This window comes from Podarcis pityusensis, assembly GCF_964106645.2.
Source record: "Podarcis pityusensis genome assembly, chromosome: 2".
Lineage (NCBI taxonomy): Eukaryota > Metazoa > Chordata > Lepidosauria > Squamata > Lacertidae > Podarcis > Podarcis pityusensis.
In genome coordinates, this window is record NC_138029.1 from 64972326 (window position 1) to 64995849 (window position 23524).

The 23524-nt window shown below is 41.9% G+C and overlaps 1 long non-coding RNA gene across 2 annotated transcripts in view; it reads left to right on the forward strand.

Annotated features, from left to right (window-relative positions):
- LOC308467771 overlaps window positions 1-23200 on the forward strand; it is a 136835-nt gene extending 113635 nt beyond the window's left edge. Inside the window, exons 3-4 of one of the 2 annotated variants that reach the window (XR_013981283.1) lie at window positions 5938-6038; window positions 22938-23200. This is a non-coding gene — a long non-coding RNA (uncharacterized lncRNA). The remainder of the gene's footprint in view (window positions 1-5937; window positions 6039-22937) is intronic. The other variant, XR_013981284.1, reaches the window with a different exon arrangement.
- The last annotated feature ends 324 nt before the right edge of the window (window positions 23201-23524 follow it).

Here is a 23524-nt window from a genome sequence, read left to right on the forward strand (position 1 = left end):
CAGTCTACACAATGCCAGGCATAAGAGATAGGCTCGCTACCATCCCCAACTTTGTATCTGTAGCTTTTTGTGAATGATGTGACCCGGATTGTTGAGATGGTGTTCCAAATGGTATTCTTAGATATGCTGATTACAGATGGGTAGCCGTGTTGGTCTGCCATAGTCGAAATAAAAAAATTCCTTCCTGTAGCACCTTAAAGACCAACTAAGTTAGTTAGTTGTGTATCTGAAGAAGTGTGCTTGCACACGAAAGCTTATACCAAGAACTAACTTAGTTGGTCTTTAAGGTGCTACAGGAAGGAATTTTTTATTTAGATATGCTGAGTTATGGCTGGGCAAGTTAATTGTTTATGAGCTGGCTGTGATGCATAAGCTCATCTCCCTGCTACAAAAGCAATGGTCTGGTGTTGACAGGCAGAGAGATTCAATCATAGCCTGGGGTAGAATGCTCTCCTTGCGTCTCACCCTCAACAAGGGTTAGAATGATCTGCCAATTTCATTTCTCATTTTCCCAACCCGTTCTCCACATTTCTGCAGCAAATTGCATTTTTTTTAAAAAAAAGAATGCTCAACATTTTTCTGTTAATTTCTAATTATTACATTTTTTCCTGAAGTTTTGACTAATGCACACATTTTTGCAAGCGATTTCTCATAATATAATTCATTTTTATAAACATTTATAAACATTGATTGAAGAACTGGATCACAAAATTCAGATATGTGGAAATTTTGAAGTATCGCCATGCTTCAGTTCTCATACTATTTTGGGAAGTGCAAATTTGACAAATTCTGCTGCTGAGGGAAGTTGGAAATGGCTTCCTCCATATTTCTGTTTTCTTTAGTGCTGAAAACAGTCTACCTCCATTCTGTTGCTATTTTCTTGGGGTAATTCAAGTTCATACCAGAAGTTTAGGTGCGTCCAATGAAAGTGCCTTGAAGCAATCTCTCACTCTATTGGAAGAAATCCATGAAAAACCAAAACCCCAAACAAAACAAAAACCAGACTTTTTGCAGATAGGAAAGTGACAGGGAATGCACTGAAAAGTGTGGGATGAACAGATGATTCATAGGGAGACCTGTGAGCACCCTGTAAATGCACCAGGATGAATCCTCACTGTCACATTACCACTCTATAAACAAATGTGAACAAATGCTCTATAGTCTAATCAAATCAAGAGGAATGCCACTAACCACATATTCAATTAAGAGTTAAAGTCCTGATTAGGGCTATGCCAAGCCCCTAGTTCACCCCAGGGTGAGTGCATGCACACACATGCATAGGGCAAGGGGTGCCAACTTGAATAAGTTGGTACTTATTGGTAAGTTGGTAAGCCCTGCCCTATGACACATGCATCAACTATTTTATTGGGGGGCCCAAAGGGACCTCAGCCCATGGAGTTGACTCCTGTGTATAGGGCACACACAATATTCTCTAAAATGGGTGTGGGGGACATTTGGCCCTCCACATATTGCTGGACTACAACTCCCATCATCCCTGACTACTAGCCATGCAACATCTGAAGGGCTAAACGTTTCTCACAGCTGCTCTACTCTGACTAGTGGTGGCTGTTTAGGGTTTGGGATTTTTGCACAGTCCTATCTAGAGATGCTGGGGATGAGACCTACATGCTCATCATGTAGGGGAAAGTTATAGTCTTGTAGAACTTAATGAAAAGGAGATGCATCATTCATTTCATTTCTATACCACCCTATACCCAAAGGTCTCAGGGTGGTTCACATAAAATATAAAATACATACAAAATACATAAAATCAAAACAAAACCAGCAACCCAATAGAAGAACCCCCCCCCCCCCCAAAGAGCCAGCATTTTAGATCTTATGGCCAGCATGACTTAACCGCTTCTGGCTCAACGGGACACCATAACAGAAACCAGAGCGCTCATAAGCCTGCAGTTTAGATCAGCATCCCCCTGTCTTCATTTAACAAAAGGGTGGCATGGCAGAGGCTGTTTGTATTGCTGCTGAGCCTGTAATGGCGGTTTCGTCTGCATGCACAGAAGCTGCCTTGCCAATATCGAACTACCTGCTTTGCTTCATAAAGCTTTCCAGGCTACCTTGAGTAATGAAGGTGCTATTAAAAAAGAAGAAGAAGAAGGGGGTGGGAGAGAAGAGCCATGTTCTATTCAGGAATGGGGTGTGTGCGCACGCCAGGACTACTGAAGGCGCATTGGCAGAGATCTGTGAGATTCCGTTATTGCTTTAAGAAGGACGTTTGCAGATCTGAGTGTGGGCGCATTGCGGGTACTTGGCAGATTTATGAGGTGGCCTGTGACTAGAGATACAGTGGTATGGTGAGTCGCGTTGGCTGGTGTATATTTTGAATAGCTGGAGTCTAAATCAGTCCCCAGGAGCACCAGACACTTCCAATATAAGAAAACCAAAGCAGCAGTACTTGCATACCAATGTAAAACCCTGTGTTTTGCTCACCTTTGCTTACAGTAATATGCTTTGCCAGTGCAAACTGGAGCTGTGGCAGAGAGCACTTCTCCCTCTTCCATCCCACCTTTCACTGTGGATTGATTTACCCTTTCCTAGCATGCCTAATTTATCTGTAACAAAGTCATTAACAAAGTCATTATAGAACAGAAAGTGTGAAGTAGCACTCCCTCTCTCTCTCTCTCTCTCTCTCTCTCTGTGTGTGTGTGTGTGTGTGGATAGATAGATAGATAGATAGATGGATAGATAGATGATAGATTAGATAGATAGATAGATAGATAGATAGATAGATGATAGAGTGATTGTGTCTGGCAGCAGCCCTCATTTCCCTATGTGGGATGAAATGGATGCTGCTTATGTGCAAGATGTCTATACAACTGACGTGATATAGTGCGCTCAGAAACTGCAGTGCCTGTGCAATATCTGATAATGAGGCAGGGAAGGTACAGGTGGGAACACAACATCAACCAAGGGTATCAAACATAGGGCCTAGCAGATCTTGAGACATGTGTCACATAGAATTTTTTTCTCTTTAAAAACCACCAGTTTTAGTTAGAAGTCCTAGTTAGATTGCAGGAGCATCTTGTCCTAGAGAAGGACCCAGTCCAGCAATGGATTTTCTTCTTCTGGAAAAATCTCAAAAAAAGGAACACACACACACACACAAATTAGTTTCTGTAAATAAACTCATATATGAGCAACAATTAATCCTCCCTTTTCTCTACTGTTTTGGACCCCTTGTTTCAGAGGGCAACGCACATAAGGACACAACCGAGCTGAAATGTTATCTTTGCATTTACTAATAATTTTCAGGATGTAATAGCTTGTATTCTTACCATGTGGGAGCACATCTGCAAGTTTACTTTGCCATACCAAAAGAGAAGGGATTTCAGGGAATGATTCTCCTGATAATAATAAATATGTTTATTTCCTAAACCAAAAATGTCTGCCTTCGTCTACTTCATAGAGAGAATACAACTTTAGTATTTCATGTAGGCGAGGGGGGGGGGAACCCTCACAAAATTCTCAACAGCAGGTTTTATGAGTCTTCTGCTGCTGCTGTGGATCTCCCTGGGCTGAAAACTGCCTGAGGGGAAAGGAAGGCATGCTGGCAACCCCTTTGCCTTTGGTGCATGTTTTGCAAGTCTTCCATAAGGTTGTGGGAGAACTGAAGCCGGATGCTTCCTGTACTCCTGGAGCCTTCAGAACTTCAGAGGTTCAGCCTTCAATTCATGGAGGACTGTAAAGAAGGGGAAGGAATGTTTTTTTTAAAAAAATAATTTTATAAGTTGTGTGTCCTTGTTTCTCAATCTGATCCCTTTACATGGTTTTGCATGTTTGGTGGTATTTTATGCATTGTGAGTGGCCATTATTTTTATTGATTATAGTTTAGTGATTCTTTATTGCAAAGGTTAAGTTTAAACTGTTTAATTATTTGCTCTTCTAATTTTATTGTTTACTATTATATTCTAATGGATTATTAAATACTGCTTTATTTGATATAGCTTTATTTTAAAGTTATGTTTTTATTTTGACTTTTTTGGGTAACGGTTCATATTGTGTATTTTTTGAAATCATTTTTCTTTGATTTTGCAAATATAAATTTATAGCAAAACCAAATACATATCCATATAGAGAGATTTCTCTGAATCTGGAGACTTTCCCCCGCTCCCCACATGGGTCCTATTTTCAATGTTTTCAACTGCATATAATTTCATAGTCTATATTTTATATCTAGTCATATTGCCCATAGTATTTGTTACATTACAAGTGAAATTAAAATCCTGCTAATGTTTTCATCTGCTTACAGTGGTCTCCTAAGTAAATTATAAATTTTCCCCATTTATAATCCCCCCCCATTGTAACGGATCATATAGATATTAGGTTTGTAATCTTGGCTGTCTATTTTGTTGTTTCTTCAGCTTGTAAACCACCCTGTGTGTAATATAGAAAGGCGGTATACAGATTAAAAATGCCTCTGTGGCTCTGGGGACATAGAAGCAATTGAACACGTTTTTCTCCCTTGCCAGCATTACAAAAATATACGTGCTAGGTTTATCCTGCCAATAAAAAAAATAAAATTTCCAGGACAAACAGGGCAATTCTATATCTCCTTATTGCTCCAAGATATAAATCCTGATATAACATATTCAGTTGCGAGATATTGTGCTGCTATGATTGGCATATGTCAGAGGTCTAAAAGTGAAGGTTTGATTTACATGTTTTATGTGTTTTTATCTTATGCTGGTTTACTGTAGTTGAGTGAATGAGGCTGTGTACACTCTGCTTCCACAGTTGCCTTATTGCCTATCTAGCATGTTTTATTTATGCATGGAGGTATTTTTACCTTATGCTGGTCCATGGCCGTAATAAAGATTTGGATTGGATTGGGAAATTAAAAGTGAAATGAAAAAAAAATGAAATGAAATGAAATGAAAGAAGGGATAGGGCTTGCCAGTATACCAATACTCTCCCTTGTACAGTATTAATTGCATGAAGTAACAGAACACCTGACTAGGGCTATGGAATGGGGCAGTGGTGGACATGGGACTTTAAAACTTCAGCAGTGCCCTCTGCGATGCCAGAATACCACCTCTTGCCTTCTGTTGCTCATCTTTGTTGCAATCTCCCCTGCAGCACCCTCTTGGCTTGGCCCCCAGTGCAGGCAAACTGGTTGCACTCCCATAAAGCCGCCTATGCAAATCAATTTGCTGCACTTCAGATTCTATGGATCGCAACTCCACCATCCTTAATGGTCATGCTGGTTGGGGTGGATGGGAGTTGGGGTCCACAGGGGGCGGGGTGAGTGGCGAGCATCCCAGGGGGGCATGGCGGTGATGTCACCCCCCTCAGGGATGACATCCGGGGTGCACCACACACCCCGCACCCCCTTCCTCTGCCAGTGGGGGTCCACAACATCCATAGGGCCCCCTTGGGCTATGCTGGTGGTGAAATTTCCATTTATCCACATGAAACAACTGTCGGACATGCAGATGGACGCAATGGGACATAATGGACGTAATGGGATTATTTGCCCATCAGAATTGCCCATGCATGGGAACAGCTCTGAACACACTGACACCATTTTAAGCGCATGGGAACTGCTCTCCCAGAGCTGCAATTCCCAGCACCCCTAATTCTTTGAGGAAACCCACATTCTTTAAATGTGGATGCCGCCCAAGTTGGCATCTGATGAAGAGTTTGGATTTGATACCCCTCTTTATCACTACCCGAAGGAGTCTCAAAGCGGCTAACATTCTCCTTTCCCTTCCTCCCCCACAACAAACACTCTGTGAGGTGAGTGGAGCTGAGAGATGTCAGAGAAGTGTGACTGGCCCAAGGTCACCCAGCAGCTGCATGTGGAAGAGCGGGGAATCGAACCCGGTTCTCCAGATTATGAGTCTACCGCTCTTAACCACTGCACCACACATAACATTTCATGAATTCTCCCCTTTCTCTGTTTCTCGCTTGCCTCCTCAGGGACCAGCCCTTACAACTTGCCTTGACCCTTCCACTTGCCAGAGGTAAATGTGGAACAGCAGCTCCTTGGGAACGTGATTCAGAAAGCTCTGGAAAACAAGGTGACTCAACAGAAACAAATGAAGTGGAAAGCTCTAAGTGGCAGGTCATGGCTGTCTTAAGCATAAGTGGGGTTTTTCAAGAGCAGTGGGATAATCAGTCAGTGCTTCTCCTGTGAGCTTCAATTATACTAACAGAGATATAACTTGGAGTGATGCAAGCTGTATGGAAATGTGAATAACCAGTGCAGGATGACCTTCTTTTCCAGGGAACAAATACATTAACCCCAGTTCCATCTGGCAAAAAAGAGAGAGTGAGTGCTGCCTCTTCTCCACTTGAGGAGTATGAAAATTGCTCTTCATACATCATTGAAAAAACAAAGTTTTTGCACAATTTAGATGTTCGATACAAAATTCTCAAGCTGACCTGCAGATAAAACTTTCAAAATTCAGCTCAGCTTTACATGCCATGATTGTGAAATCATGGCAATCATTATTATACTGTTTTTTAAATTAAATCCTTACTATATTTTTTAAAACCAAACATGGAGGGTTATGGTGGGGGTGGTAACACTGTTTTCATCAGTACCTGTTCTATGGACAATATAGAATGAGAGAAGTAGGGACATAGAAAGCTGCCTTCTACTGAGTCGTACCATTGGCCTATCTAGCTCAGTATTGTCCACACTGACTGGCAGTTCTCCAGAGCTTCAGACAGGCTTCTCCCTCAGTGGGAACTGGATTTGGGACCTCATGCATGCAAAGCAGATGCTCCACCACTGCGCTATGGCCTTTCCTCCTTAGCATGGGATATTCTGGACTGTACCACTTCAGATATAGGTTGGAAATGCCATATTTTTGAATGTTTTCCCACATACAGAGCTCCCTGCACGTAATAAATAAGCAGATAAGTAATGCGGCTTTCTTATTAGCATGTTAGTTTTCTACATGGAGGGTGTCTTCCCTGTGGACCAACATTCAAAAACAAGACTGGCCATTGCCTCATTTTCTGCACTATAGTTGACTATCTTTCACTGCAATTGTAGAAATATAATATCTCCAAGTAGATATATTAACACAATTAACCTTTGTTTTTCTCATTTGTCTCTGAAGGTTTTCCCTGTTCATCTTTGTTGCTGATTCACAAAAGATATGTACTCCCTCAGTCTCTATGTCTCCCTCCCCTACCTTGACCCTACAAAAAACATGTTCAGATACTTTCCATCATAAATCCTCTGATTTGACCCAGAACAGGACTGACTGTTCCTGACGCGCATATTTACCCCTCCTGCAGAAGATTGTCCCATATAGTATGTTGCGTTCACCTCTTTTCACTTCATGTTCCCTCTAAGCAACAATACTGGCAAGAGCAGACAGTGAGGAGAGGCATACAAATCAGGAAGCAGCTCAAAAATAGGACACTGGGGCCCTATGCAGGTATTGAAAGCCTCACACAATTAGAAACTTGTGTGGGGAGAGCAAAGATGTGTTCCCTGCTGTCTTCCATACATTGGAAGCAGAAGGTCTGCAGTGGGGAGCTACAGACTTCCCACATGATTTAGAACCTTAAATCATGGGTGCTAACTTGCAGGGTTCTAGAACTGCATTGATTAGTTGGGTTAGCAGAACAAAGTTGTGAGGGAGTTAGATGCAAGTCTTAAGGGGAGCGGGTGGCGTTGTGGTCTTAACAACTGAGCCTCTCGGGCTTGCTGATTGGAAGGTCGGCGGTTCGAATCTGTGTGATGGGGTGAGCTCCCATTGCTCTGTCCCAGCTTCTGCCAACTCAGCAGTTTGAAAACATACCAGTGCGAGTAGATAAATAGGTACCACTGCAGCTGGAAGGTAAACGGCATTTTCATGCACTCTAGCACTCGTCACGGTATCCTGTGGTGCCAGAAGTGGTTTAGACATGCTGGCCACATGACCCAGAAAGCTGTCTGTGGACAAACGCTGGCTCCCTCAGCCTGAAAAGCAAGATGAGTGCTGCCACCCCATAGTCGCCTTTGACTGGACTTAACCGTCCAGGGGTCCTTTACCTTTACCTAGATGCAAGCCTTACCTTACCTTTCAAGAGGGGAGCTTTCACACTAAGGAGGCTTTCAGAGGTGGGGATTATTGCATTAGTTTTCCCAATGATAATACAAGCACTTCTGGCCCAGGTACTATTACTCCTTTTACACTGTATTTACACTGTTGCATCATGAGTCTCTGGCTTTTTGATGGATATGCTGCCATGACATACTATGTTTTAAATGGTGGGAAGAACTGTTAGGCCAGAATATCACCCCAAATTTCCTGTTGGAAAATTTTGACCCCAAACTCCTGTGATTTTCTGGAATGCAAGCAGATTTTTTTCTGGAAGCAAATAAAACAGAAATGAGTGTGCTAAATTTCCACTGGTTTTCCAGAAGTGGCTTTTACATTATGCAGAAGATCACATAAAACATGGAAAATATCAGTTAAGGAAATATTGATAAAATGGAATAAACTGTTGTCTGAATGCAGCCTAGATGTTCAGTTTGGAATAAGCACATTTGGAACATGCATTCTCCACCATGGAGCATCTTCATGACACAATCGTCATATCATTGCTCTTTTAGATCTCACCCATGTTTTTTCCCTTCAAGACAATAGAAAATCCAGTATATATATATTTTTAAAAAGAATAGAAGAGAAAAGCAATCTCCAGAGGCGAGGATGGCTTTTAGCACTATAATTTTTGAGAGGTGTGATTTTGATCTGTGCAGTGACATTTCGTAGGTTGAGTGCTATGTCCACACCTTTTTCCTTCCCTGTCTTGTGTTCAGTTCCACCTCTCTTACTTTGCTTCCTGTTTGTTGGAAGCATCTGGCCTGCCAGAGTAATGCAGGGAAAAGTTTCCCTTCCTTTCTTTTTTACAGTTTCAATCCAGAAAACTGGTCTCCCTTTCTCCTTCCTTTTCCCTAAGCAGCCACTCATTTTCTGTCTTCTGTTCCTGCACCCTTAGCTGCTTTTTCTTGTTTACATTGCTATACTATGCCCACTTCCAGCTTTGTAGAGATTGCTCCATTAGGCAAATGGGGCCCTGCCCCACCAAGCACAGTCTGTGCTCAACCATCCTCCATATGCCTGCCTCCTTGCTCAGGAGGCAGGAAGGAGGGTGGGGACAAAACCAGAATTAGTTGGCTCTGCCTATTTCTGGTCCTGGCTCCACCTGCCATTGGCTCTGGATCCACGTACTGTCTTACCGGTCCCAATGGGCACTAGCCTCCACTGCACTAGCTATAGTAGGGGCATCTGGCTGATGAACAGCTCAGCTGAGAGCGTGGCTGTGGTGGCAGCAAGGAAGATGTGGAGTCCAATGAGAGGAGCAGTAAGTTCCTAACCCACCAAAGGATCCTCATTTTCTCTTTGGAGTGAGGGACAAGCCCTGTTGCACAAGCAGAAATACTTGCACTGATGGGATGTTGACTTAGCACTACATTGGGTACAAGCCGCTATCTTGCAAAAGCAAATTGTCATCCACTTTTTTTCTACAAATCTTTCGCTTTTATTTCCAGCCGGACTTTTAATATATAAGGCGGCTTAACAAGCTAACAAGGACGTCAAGCTTCAAGCAAAGTAAAACAGGAACACTGCAGTTTAAAACCATTGAAAGCCACTTCAAACATTATATTATTAGCAGGTACACATTAAACACACACTCATTATGCATACCCGCTTAGTATCCTTTCTAGTCACTTCACATATTTAGCTTGCATAGACAATATGGATACATGAAAGAAGGTACGTAAATTAATATAAGATTCAGCCAGCTTTTGAATCTGGTTCAAGATCTCATCCTGATCTTTAGCTCAGTAGTGGAAAACAAAGAATCCTTTTAGTTTCTGTCTACATATCAGCAAGAGGTGCTTTTATTTAATATTAAAATTATTAGAAATTAAAAGGTTTCCTTATCACTTCCTCCATGGGTGATCCCATCAATGTAACATTCACAACCTTCTTCCACATAAATGGATCACATGTTACATACTATGGGAAATCGTAGCATACTCTCTGCTAGGGTGGACATCGCTAGTGTGTTATATAATCACTTGATTCTCCACCTGAAACATAGGCAGAAGATGGAAGCATTGAATGGACTAGCCTGAGAGCAAGCATTGAATGGAAGCAGCAGTGTTGCCCTTTAGGAAACATGTAAATGGGTGCTCAGTGTGCACTCCTTGTGGTTCTACAGCATGTAAAGTTGATCTGAAACAGCTTCATGAAATGCGGTATATGTGCTGAGAGATATCAAGAACAGTACTGATGTAACTCCAGTAGAAAATTGGATATGTGTATCTCCCTATACGAACTCATAGAAATCTTCTATTTGATTACATCAGTATGAGTTTAATTTGAATTCATTTACGTGAACTTCCATATCTCTAGCCAGATAAATATGTCAGAAATCAGACACTTCTCTGCAGAGCATCCATAAGTTCCCACACTGATCTTTTGCTTACCCAGATGGAGGGCAACTGAGAGGTGACGTAATATTCACAGAACGATGTGTGGTGTTGGCCTATGGGGGTGTGGGAGAGAGTGCCACGAAAGAAAAGTTATCTCCCATTTCTGATGATGCACCCTGCACTTTCAGAACTGAGATGGAAGCAAGCTGTCATCTGTTCATGCGCTGCAGATAGATGATGCAACAGATTCGCAAGATATTGTCATGGCTATGCGCCTTCTAAGGAACGCTTGTGCTTTATTTGATTTGTGTTGCTTCAGTTATTTATCCTGGCCTTAAAACATAGTGTGCATTCTGGGAAAAGATGGTGACACTGGTTATACAACAGTGCCTTCCCTGTCTCTGTCACCTTGTTGCTTAGTGCAAACACTTTCTATTTACATCTGTCGGCTCGAGTCCCTCCTGATTCTGATCATCCTTCCGCCAACATAAAAAGCATTGATCTCAGCAGTGTTACTCCCAGCTTACACGTCCGGAGTTAGCCCTGTGTCTGTAGCTATAGGGATACATTGATATTCCATGAAAATCGCTTCCCATAGGGCATTTTGCCCAAGATGAGCTGTGAGTGCCTTTCCCATCCTCCACCCGGGAAATTACCATTTACAAGGGCACCCTGTCAAAAAGGAGGAGAGTGCTTATACTGATGTGCAAGTTACATTTTGGAAGAACTGAAAATCTCAGGCAGTGTTAAGGCATGCTCTGCTGTAAGCTGTTGGAGTGTTGCTGTCGGAACGCAGCCTTAATAATCATATACATATTCAGTAAGCATAGCCTTGCAGTCCACATCATAGTCAATCTGCTGTACATGTTCAGCACTACAGCAACTCGTTAAGGCTAAAATGCAAATTACAAGCTACATTCACCACTCTATACAGCAGTAGCTAGATGCCTCCTGCAGGGAGATGGTCTGTGTCACCATTACAATACCGTACCAAAACAAGTGTATGGGGGGGGGGAGAGAAGGGAGGAAATAGATCAAAATATGCTGATATATGTTGTAAAATGTTTCATAAAATAGTTGTGTGCTAAACAGCTGAACTGTGCCTAGGCACTAATGCTGCCCTGCACAAACTTTAGGAAAATATTTCATAAATTTGGGTGCATGGGGGTGTGGGATTTTTTTCTTTTTAAAGGCTACAGATTATTTCCTGTGCCTGCTACTCTAATTTATTTGACTTTCACAAATTGCAGTTTCTGAATCAAAACAAACATGGATTACCTCCATTGTTCCATATCACCATGGCTTTTGCCATTCCGCTTTTTTCCCTTAGCACTGCCCTGGTTCTTTATCAGCATGATGTCCAAGTATGTGGACTAACCCCAGTTCACACAAAATATACAGCAGGTAGTAGATAGGTGGAACATACATACACACACACGGTTCTCAGGAGGGTGAGTGAGATCTGTTGGTCTCTCTATTGCAGTGTTGACCAAACTTGGGTCTCCAGCTGTTTTGGGACTACAGTTCCCATCATCCCTGACCACCGGTCCTGTTAGCTAGGGATGATGGGAGTTGTAGCCCCAAAACAGCTGGAGACCCAAATTTGGCCAACAATGCTCCATTGACATGGTAACGATGATCTCTGTGGTGTCCAGCATGCAAAGAGACAAACAGGTGATCTTCACCTATGGCAGCCAATATCCTAATGATCATGGACTCTCTTTCTCTCCATATCAGTACCTAGGAACAGTTCAACTGTTTAACACGCACATGTTGAACAGATTTAATAGAGAAATCAGCAAAAGGGACATTGTTTGAGCCCTTTAACGGGAACAAACAGAAAAGGAAAGAGTTAATAAGGCAGTCATTTGAAAAATGTGTGCATTATTTATTACATATTTTTGACTTCCAGAACCTTGTCACAATTCATTTGCTTACATTTCTCTACTGCAAAAAGCTGTGAGAGGCTCCTGAAGTATATTGAAAAATGGAAGACCATCCAAGCGTCTCGCAGGGTGCCTGCATCTTCTTCACATTGAGGGTCACACATTCACCCTTGACTTTAATGCAAAGCCAATTTCTATCATTCAACTATTTTGATTTCAAACTACATAGCATCTTGGAATGACAGGTTTGTTAGGTTTTTTTATTTTCCGTGTGGGGTCAAACACAGTTTCTTCACCAGTATGACCTAGACCGTCAGGCTTTCACCCCTTAAGTGTTAAAATCACAAAAACTACAAAAACCATCAACCCACATTACCTTTCACTTTTCAATTTCACTGTGCAAAAGAATTATTATTATTATTATTTTTTAATGCTAGTTACCAACTCTAATTGCCTTTCTATCTGCTTCCTAGGAATTTGGGGTGCCTTAAATTCTCACATAACACCAAAATATCTGTTTGTCATTGAAAGCAGGGGTAGGGAACCTCAGGTCCAGGAGCCTCTCTATCTGGGTCCCAAGCCACACCCCATACTGGCCCTGCTCCACACCTCTTCTTCAGTTCTTCTACCTCGCTGGAATGTTTCTTGCTTCCTGGCTAGAGAAGTCTTTATGTAGAAATGCTTGACAAGACATATAGGTGTGTAGTCAGAAGCTAGCATTCCATTTTCCAATGGTGAGTCTTGGAGTATGGTACCCACATGAGAACAAAGAAGTCTTTCCATAGCATAAGAGAGAAACCAAGAAGGAAGGTCCTGGGACTTGAATCAGAATCCCCAAGAAATCTAGCCCAGAAAAAAATATGTAATGGGGCCAACAGTGAGCATCAAACTGATGTTGGAAGGGAGTTACTACTGCAGAGAGCCTTCCTCTCTTTATCCTACTGAACTGCCTGCAGCGTAGAAGGGCCTTTGAAGAAAAGAGAAGGCTTCTCCATCTTATAACCACTGGTGTATAGCAAAGGAAGAATCTGCTGGGTTATTACTTTCTTCTAGATGAAAAATAACATCCTTTCCAACCGCAGCCAATCAGTCCCATGTATACAGGAAGAATTTTGCTAGAAACGTGCATGGGTCTATTTGCAACCAGGGAGGGCTCGCTAGTTATTGTCTCTGCTAAGACGGCTTTTATTTTTCCCTTTCAAGTTTCCTTTGATTTCTCTGGTTTGTATGGAAACACTTTTAAAAAATCAGGAGCTTGGTGTGGTTACAGATTTTAACCATTAGGATCACAGAGCACTCTTCTTTTACAATATGCCCCCACCCAACATTTTCAACTGCTTGACTATTCTTTTGGTGAATACCCACTGCCCAAATCCACAAGGAGCCTCCTCTTTTCTTCTCTTTCAATGCCTTGTGAAATCTTGTCTAGAAGCTATTCAGCGCCTGTGCTGAATAAACATAGCAGGGAGACAGTTTGAGAATTGTTTTGGTGTGTTTCTTTTCAAAGCTATTTATTCTCAAATTACTGCACTGCTTTACTATCCTCCTCCTCCTGAAACTTCCAGCAATGTATTTTTCATAAGTTCACTGGGAAAAGGCCAGATTTGTTTAATATTCTGTATGCCGGCTTAATAGCAGCAGCTCTAGAGATGAAAGGAACATCTGCAAATATTTGCTAATATTTCTGGTTCTAAAATACCCCACAATTTAAATTCTGAATGTGAAAATTTGAATGTGAAAAGGCTTACCTCTAATTTCAAGTGTGTTAGATTTGTTAGCACATCTCAACTGTTTTTGCTTCTAGCCTGACAGACAGATGAAACCTCATAAGTATAACCTTGTCAAATGTTAGGTCCAGTTGAAAATTATCTATCAAATCCAGGCTTACATTAAGCCTCATTTGCATTTGAACTGTTAGCTGTTGTCCAGTAACATATCAAATACTAATACTATCACATGACAATTATTAGATATAACATACCATTGCATGTCAACCAAGAAATGGCATCAGAAATGAAAAATTGAAATAAATTGTCACCATGTTAAATATGCTTATCAAATATCCAGAAAATATTTGTTAACTATTCAAGAATTCAGAGAAATTTTCAGAGCTCCAGATAGCTCACAGTCTTTCTATGAAATATATAAAAAAATTAAAAAATTGTCCAGTAGCAGCTTAGAAACCAGCTAAATTTGCTCTTGGTATAAGCTTTCGTGTGCATGCACACTTCTTCAGATACACACAAAAGCTTATACCAAGAACAAACTTAGTTGAACTCTAAGATGCTACTGGACAATTTTTAATTTTTTAATATATATTTCGACTGTGTCAGACCAACACGACTGCCTACCTGAGTCTTTCTATGAATATATGCATGTATATTTCTTGACTTCAGTAGACACAGATGTAATTTGAAGAAGAAGAAGATTTCTGGTAATCAGAAATACACTACTTCTGATCCTAGAGGTAGCCATTAATGGGCACATCATCCATGTATTAGTCTAACCCTCATTAATTTGTCTAATGATCCAACTCTAGTAGATATAGAGAAATCCAAGAACCAGTGGTGGAGCTTCATGCTCCAGCACCGGGGGGGGGGGCGGAGAGCAGGCGGGTGCGGGGCTGGCGTGCATCCTGGGGGCGTGGCATGTGTCCTGGGGCAGGGCACGTGTCCTGGGGGCGTGACACACCACCTGCGGAGGTGTGGCGCCCAGCATGGGGGGGCAGCTGCCATGGCACCCCACCGGGATTGCGCTGCCAGGGGTGGTGCGCTCCCCCCACACCCCTCTTCCCCCTCCAGTGCCAAGAACATGGTTGAGTGGGCAAGGAATTGTCAGGTCTTTTGTATTCTAAATGCAAAAAAGAAACCTTGAGGTATATGTGTGGCTAGGTGTGGTCTTGGGATTTTCAGTGAGCAGATCATGTCAGGCTTCACAGTCCAACTCAGTGAAGGATGCAGGAACAAGTATTTTCTTTGCGGAAATGTGGGTGCCCTTGGTTGCGTTGGAGCTCTGAGCATATGTGTTGGTAGTCACATGGCCACTGATTCTGACTGCATGCAGGAAGGTTGGGATGTTAGAGGCAGGCAAGGCAATCAATGGCAAGTGAAGGCTATGAACTTTGTGAATAGCAAGGGAAAGTAATGTGAAAGAAGGACAAGGCAACAGGTTTTTGTTGGGAGGCCATTATATTGGCTATACTGATCTAAAGACATTGTTAGTTCCCTATTTCCCTGGAGAAATCTTGATGAAATTGGTTTCCTGTATTATTATCGTACATTTCATTCTCTGATTCCAATCGAAATTTACTACCCAGTGTTTACTTTACTTTTTCTGGGTGTGCAATATTTCAAAAAGGCGAGATAAGCGCCAAAGTGAAGGATTTACATCTTTTATTCCGTGCAAGGGGAAGAGACATAAAGAATTGGAAAGTAAAGTTGTAGATTAGGATGTGAAAAGCTTATCAGGAGGGAAATGGTGGTGTGAAATTTTAAAAAGGAATGCAAACCTATCCTCATTTAGAGAGGATTTACTAGACTGATGTCACGGCATAGTTACTCATCAATGAATTTATTCATTACATATCTCACCGCTTTTTCCATCATGGAACTCAAGGTGGTCGACATGGTGGTCTCCCACCAGACACTGACCAGAGCCAGACCTGCTCGTCTTCAACTAAATAGCTGCCTTATGTGCCCTCAGATCATACCATGAAACCTAAGTGACAAACTTTCTCTGATTTGAGACCACTGACCTGAGAAAAAATAGGAAAGGAGCAGGTAGCACTTTGCCTCTTTTTAAACCTATTTAGAGGGATTTCCAATTACAATGTTTAGGGAAGTTTTTAATGTTTGATGTTTTATCGCTTTTTAAATTAATTTTCTGTTGGGCTGGGGAAACCCAGCCAGATGGGCAGGGTATAAATTACTGCTGCTGCTGCTGCTGCTACTACGACTACTAATGTACATACATACATACATACATACATACAGATAAGTTACAGGAGAATAGAGTTTTCCCCAGGAACTTAAATGTTTAGAGTTTTTAGAGAGGTTGAAACTCTTCTCTTGCTTATGCGGCAACATAGTAAAAAAATAAAATGTTTTACAATTGTGACCATTTCATTAGATTTAACTTTTCAGAGTACCTGGGTTTGATTAAGCTACATTTGCACTCTGATTTTCTGGTTGTAAATTTTCCATAGCGCTGCTAATGAACTTCCCAAATGCACCACGTTCATTTTCAATCATTTCTTGTGCATCAGGTAGATGAGGTCATAAAACTGTTATACTTCTTCATTCATTCATGCTTGCGCAGAAGCTTCTTTCAGAACATAAATTTCTATTGAATGACAAAGAACACTAGATTCTATTTCATTTTTGTTTGGAAGTAGCTGGAGATGAATCCTGCTTCATTCATTCCAGGAAACTTAGCACTATGAACGGGAGCTGGCAAATGATGGCACTGCATGTAACAAGTTGAATTCTGGGGGCTGAGAAGGTTCTGCTGCATCCCACTCTAGTATCAAAGACCATGCCATGGGTTTAAAGCAGTATCATGCCACTTTAAGCAGTCATAACTTCCCCCAAAGGATCATGGGAGCTTCAGTTTGTTAAGGGTCCTGAAATTTGTTAGAAAACCACTTCCCCCCGCTACAATTCCCAAAGTTGTTTAACAACTGATTCCTTTGCAAATAGTACTTCTGTGAGGAGAATAGGGGTCTCCTTACAACTCTCAGCACTCTTTTTTTTTTTAAAAAAATGTATTTTTATTAAATATTTTCTTGATTTACAAAAGTGTGTGCAATGTCTCTCTCTCGTATTTCCCTCCCCCCCCATGCAACATTTTTACAGATCAGTTTCATTTGTTGAGACATTAGGAAGAAAAGGGGAAAAGAGGTGGGGTGGGGGAAAGATGGGGTGGGTGTGGGTGACAATGTTTCTATTTTACTTAATATATGTAGGGTTTGGTGTCAGCGTTGCTTGTGCACGTTCTTTGCTGTTCACTCTCAGCACTCTTTACAAACTACAGTTCCCAGGATTCTTTGGTAGAAGCCATGACTGTGTAAAGTGGTATAATAGTGCTTTTAATAGAGGTATAGTGGTATAATAGTGCAGATGTGGTCCATGTTTGCACCACTGTCCTATTGCCTGTCTCCTATATTGTATTTTGATATTTCCCATTGAACCTGCACAGGGGAATTATAATGGCTTTCTTCTGCTTTAGTGAACCCTCAGTGACTTTGTGATAGCTGTGACTGCTACACCAATTCTGATTTTCATCTCAGACTTATTTGCATGCCTAGCAACCAAGAGTTAAGGATAAAGAAAGCAGCGAACAGCAGGTGGTAGGTTCCCTGGAAACATGACTGCGTGAGACTGCAGCATTTGGAGAAGTAGGGGCAGAAGATCTCAGAGAGAAACTGGAGATTGAAGGGCTCTTATGTAACTAGGTTCCACTCAAGGTAGACCTGTCTGGAATTAATTGTTTCCCTCAATCTCAATGAGTCCACTTAGGTTGATACAACTAAAGGAGAAGAGATATATGGCCTCTTTTCCACACACAGTTGATGAGAAACTCACTAGCATTAAATGTTTTATTTGATACTACTAGCCTCATACTTGGCATTGTTCAGGAATTCAACGAGAGAAAAAAATCAGTGCAGTTTTCAAAATTCTGAATTGAGGTAGTCGACTGAACCTTTCAAAGCTGGACCAATATTAACCATTGATGCCATGTTAAAACTAGTGCAGTTTTGAAAGGTTCAGTCTGCCACCTCAATTCAAAATAGCATCCAATTATAGCCAAACACAGATATAAACCTGCTCCTTGATCTTAGGAACCATCATGCAGTATTTGGTTAACAAAATCAATGCAGTTTTGGAAGGTTCAATCCACCATATTGACTAAAAATGGCACCCAAGTGCATAGTGAAAATACAACTTTCCAAAATCTATAATAGATGCAAGCCCTGCAACTGTTGCTGCTGCATTAAAACCAATCTCCCCTCCCTTGCCTTAATTTCTTCTAGCCGAGCCAAGAAGGACATTAACTTGTTCTTATTTTGATTTTATTTCTTCTCAGTTAAAAGTGAGCGTATAAAAGATAATGTTTGCAGCATTCAAGCATATGCAGCAATACACATCTTCTGCAGTTGATTAAGCTCTGGAGCTGAGTCATTTAGTATCCACCAAAACTGTTTATTGTAAGTATTCTTCAAGACTGAAAACGCTGTTTTTTAATTACGCAGTTTGGGAAAGAACAGAACTGACACACCACAACACTGGCATAAATCACAAGTTATTGTTTTCTTCCCTCGTGAGAAACGGGAAATGCACCTTCGCCCATCTGTATAAACCTTCTTAATGAAGGTTTGCTGTGGACTGAGTCAATGAGAGCCAAAACAGGTTTAGAAATACATAATTCCTGAAGAGTTGCTTCATTACACTGATTAAGAGTGGAACGGGTTGCTGAACCTATTCCTCACTGTCAGAGACCTTACCTAGCTTGAAGATTTCAGTTAGTTTCGGTCTGAATTGGCTATTTCAACTCTGTAAAATGGCTTGTCCCCACAGGGACCCAAAAGGCATGCCTGCCTCTTTGGTTGATGGAGAGGGGAGCCATGTTTATTGTCCCTGCCTCTGGTCCAAACTACCCACTAGCCTGAGTGAGGCAGCTGCCTCAGGCGGCAGATGCTGGGGAGGTAGAAACAGCATTGGACGACAGAGCTCTGTCCTCCAAGATTAGAAGGTGCAGTTTGCCCTGCACTTCCTAAGTTAGCTTGCTGCCTTGAGGTGATTCAAATAAGATTCAGGACACACCTGCACTGTACATTTAAAGCACTGTGGTGCTCCCTTAACCATTGTGGTTTTCCCCAAAGTATCATGGGAACTGTAGTTTGCTAAGAATGATGAGAGTTTTGGGGAGACCTCTAGGCACCTCAAAGAGATACACAATTCCCAGATTTGTTCCCTAGGAAGAGGGACTGATTCTTAAACCATTCTAGGAATTATAGCTCTTTGAAGGGAATAGCAGTTACCACTTTAGCACCATTAACAAAAATGCAATTCTCAAGATTCTTTAGGAGAAGCCATGACTGTTTATCATGGTGGTTTAAGTGTATAGAGCAGGTGAGGCCTAAACTAGATGTGAAGTTGGCTCCTGTTCATAGATTATGAGCACCATCTTGACCTTCATCTCAGGAAGCAAAATGTTTGTGGCCCGACTGGCTCTGTCTGCTTTCCCCACCCCCACCCCCACCCCCATTTATTGTTTTATTATTAATTTTTGTAACGTTGCTTAGTTTGCAAGCAAATGCGTGGGCTAGGACAGCCCAGCAAAAGAATGTTTTTGCAGCATTCTAAATGTGGTAATTACTATTCAAGTCATCATCATCATCAATTTGCATAACATGTCTCTCTTTGCACAATAACACAGAGCAGGGTTATTTGGGAGGAATGGAATGAGAGCAAAAGCTGCAGGGTCACTTAATTCCTTTGGTTGTCCCAAAGAATTCTCTACAAACACAACCCCAACCCCCGTCATTTTCTAGCTACTCTCACAGCCAAACTATAAATCATCCATAGAAATAATATGAGATACTGTAGTTTTGGAGCTGTTTGGAAAGTTTCAGTATATATTGTCCAGGTTTCAGGGAGTTCATGTTGAGATTTCATGATGCATATATCATTTTTGGCAGGGCTGAAGTCTGTGCTAGTTGCTTTTCACAGAAAGAATGAACCTTCCCAAGGCACACAAGTGCAGTAATATTGTCTGTAGTATACAGCCTTGTCCATGAATGTTCAGAATGGAACATCCTTTTAACTGGGTGGCTAATATGCCTAGGGCATTTTTAATGGTCCACATGAGTGACAGAGAATGTGGACCAGCAGCCACAAGTAGCCTGGATGAGGTCAAACCAACCAATCAGGAGTTGGCCTTGGTAAACTGATTAAACATCTGGAAATGATCAAGGAGATGCCTAGTAGGGCTTTCACAATTTCTAGACAGTGTAGGATGCTATTTCAGTGGGTCAAAGAAAGTATGTTATTCAACCATACCTCATTTGTGATGATCTAGTCACATTTTAAAAATTTTCTGAATAAATATCAAGTTGCAAAAACTCACCAAAATAATACTAGTCATCCTTCCTAGAAACGTGTGGCATTTCTTCCCTTTGCACAAATATGCTTTTAGTGTTCCCCAGATCAAGAGGATTTTTATTTATTTATTATTTCTTTATTTTATTTATATCCCACCTTTCTTCCAAGGAGCTTAAGGTGGTGATACATAGGCTTCCTCTTCCCCATGTTATCCTCACAACAACCTAGTGAGGTAGGTTAGGTTGGGAGGCTGTGACTGGTTCAATGCCACTCCATGATGATGATGATTATGATGATGATAATTTATTATTTATAAAGTATTATAAATAATTTATAAATAATAACACTACTCCGGGCAGCTCCCAACAGCATATTAAAAACACGCTAAAACATCAAACATTAAAAACTTCCCTAAACAGGGCTACCTTCAGATGTCTTCTAAAAGTCAGATAGTTGTTTATTCCTTGACATCTGATGGGAGGGCATTCCATAGGGCAGGGGCCACTACCGAGAAGGCCCTCTGCCTGGTTCCCAGTAACCTCACTTCTCACAGTGAGGGAACTGCCAGAAGGCCCTCGGAGCTGGACCTCAGTGTTTGGGCTGAACGGTGGGGGGGGGGGGGTAGAGACACTCCTTCAGGTATACTGCGCTGAGGCCATTTAGGGCTTTAAACGTCAGTACCTTTATGGCAGACTGAGGATTTGAACCCTAGTCTCCCAGGTCTTAGTCTAACACTCTAACCACTATACCACACTGGTTCTCATGCAAATCATGCAAGGATGCAAGGCCAACAGTGCTGAGGACTGCTGCATATCAATGGAGGGCTTATAATCAAATTCAGTTGACTGAAGTGGCAAACCTGTGATTCTGTCATCCATGTGAAATATTTGGGATCTTGTTTTCTATGAGGATCAGCTTGTCATATTGAAGAATATCCACCATTGTGGGTAGGGCATACTTCAGACTGCATGGTAGAAGGGGGAAAGCTGAGCTGGTCCTCGACCAGGCTATTACAGTGCTACTCTGAGTAATTAAAACATGCACGAGGGTGTCAGTGGATGCTAGAAAATGCCGTCTTCTAAAGTGGCTGTATGATTGCACAGCGTAGTAAGGTATCACCTGGTAAATGGTTGTCTTGTGTTTCCCAAATGGACAGATGAAATTGTACTGTGCAGGGTCTTTTGGTGTCAGGCTGTGTGGCTTCTCTCCGAAACGACTATGGTCACATCCACACCATTCATTTAAAGTGCTCTTATGCCACTTAAACAGCTGTGGAGATTCCTGGGAAATGTAGTTTGTTGAGGATACTGGGAAGTATAGCTTTTAAGGGTCAGCATCCTCAACAAACTACAGTTCCCAGGAATTTCCATGGCTGTTTAAGTGGTATAAGAGTGTGGATATGGCCTAGATCCCGTGTAAGACCAATGACTTTGCAGCTGTTGTTTAAGACATTCTGTAAAAATATCCAGCCTTCCATATCCGGCTTCCCACTTTTACAGCTGTCTAGAATCCCATTTCAGAAATCAGTTGTCATGATTTCATTGTCAAAAAATGTCAAGCATTTCACAGCCATAACCCACATGCAGCAGTATTAGAGCAGATTCACACTTTGCTGATTAAACCAGGTAGAAGTGGCGAAATGTTTGAGTGGCGAAATGCATGTTCAGCGTGGTGAATATTTAACAGCATGCATGTGATGGAAATGGCTGGGTTTCCCTGCATTAAAAATAGAAGCAGCAATTAGGAGAGGATTATGGCCTAACTTCCATCATTTAATGCAAGGAAACCTGGCTATGCAAGGCTGCATTTCTATGCTCACTTACCTGAGAGGAAGCTCCATTGAACTTAGCAGAAATTGCTTCTGAGTAGAAATGTTTACACTAGACATCCATAGCAGGGGTGGGAAATCTCAGACCTGGGGCCAAGAGTGGCCCTCCAGTGCTCTCTGTCTGGCCCTTAGAACTCTCTCCAGGCCACACCCCTCAGTGACCCTGCTTCACTCTCCAGGAATTTTGGTCTGGCTGCCCTGTTTTCATGAAGCCTGATATTGCCTTTTGTTTGGATGGAGTGTAGAGAGGGGGTTGTGAGTGTGTGTAGAAACTAGTCTAGTGTATAAAGGTAAAATTTAAATGTCTTGCTTGGTCTCATTTTTGCCTCTGGCATGTGGCACTTGGGAAGTTGCCTGGAAGTGAATGTGGCCATTGGGATGGAAAAAGTTTCACACCCACTCATCTGTAGCATTGTACATTTATTTATTTAACTGCTCTATTTGTGTGTGTCTGCATCTCTCTCTCTCTCTCTCTCTCTCTCTCTCTCTCTCTCTCTCACACACACACACACACACACACAGAGAGAGAGAGAGAGAGAGAGAGAGAGAGAGAGAGAATTATGCCACAGTACAGTACTTAATGGGAGACTTTCCCCCTCACACGCGTTTTTAATGCCTCTCCTTTGGGGAATGTAATGCAGGCCAAAGACAGCACCCTGCATTAAATGCCTGCTTAATTTCCTGTTGATTTGTTCATTCTCTCTTCATCCTTTCAGTCAGCGGCATTCAGAAGCATTTAGCCTCTACGTCTTTTCAAGGTCAAACCTGATGCTATATGTGCTTGGAAATCACATGCCTCGGTCATATTACATGGCATTGTGAGGCGGCGAGACAATGAAGCCATGTGCGCAGGGACCACAGCAGCCTCGCGATGTCACAGCGATGAGGCAACCAAAGATGATCAGCTCTCATGAATCAGACTGCTCCGGGAGGAGGCAGCACAGCTTGGTCTCCAGACGGTGAGCCAGGCGAGGGGAGAAGAGCTGGGGTTTCTGTCTGCTTTATTTTGTGATCTCTTCTTATTTACAAAATAAAAAAATAGAAAAAAATAGAAGGAAGCCAGAGATGCATTCTGCCCCCCACCCCCATTTCACTCACGGAGAGATTCATTCTGATGATTTATTTGTATTGCATCTAGAATCCACTTTGCAGTCATTAATTAGTACCCAGGAACTAATTAGTTCTCCAGGTAGGCAAGCTGAGTGGGCAACTTGTGTCAAGCCAGCCTGCGATTGGCACATAATGTTCCATGACCCTTAGCCAGGAAGGAGCCGTTCATAGAGAATAGCATCAGATAAAGAGC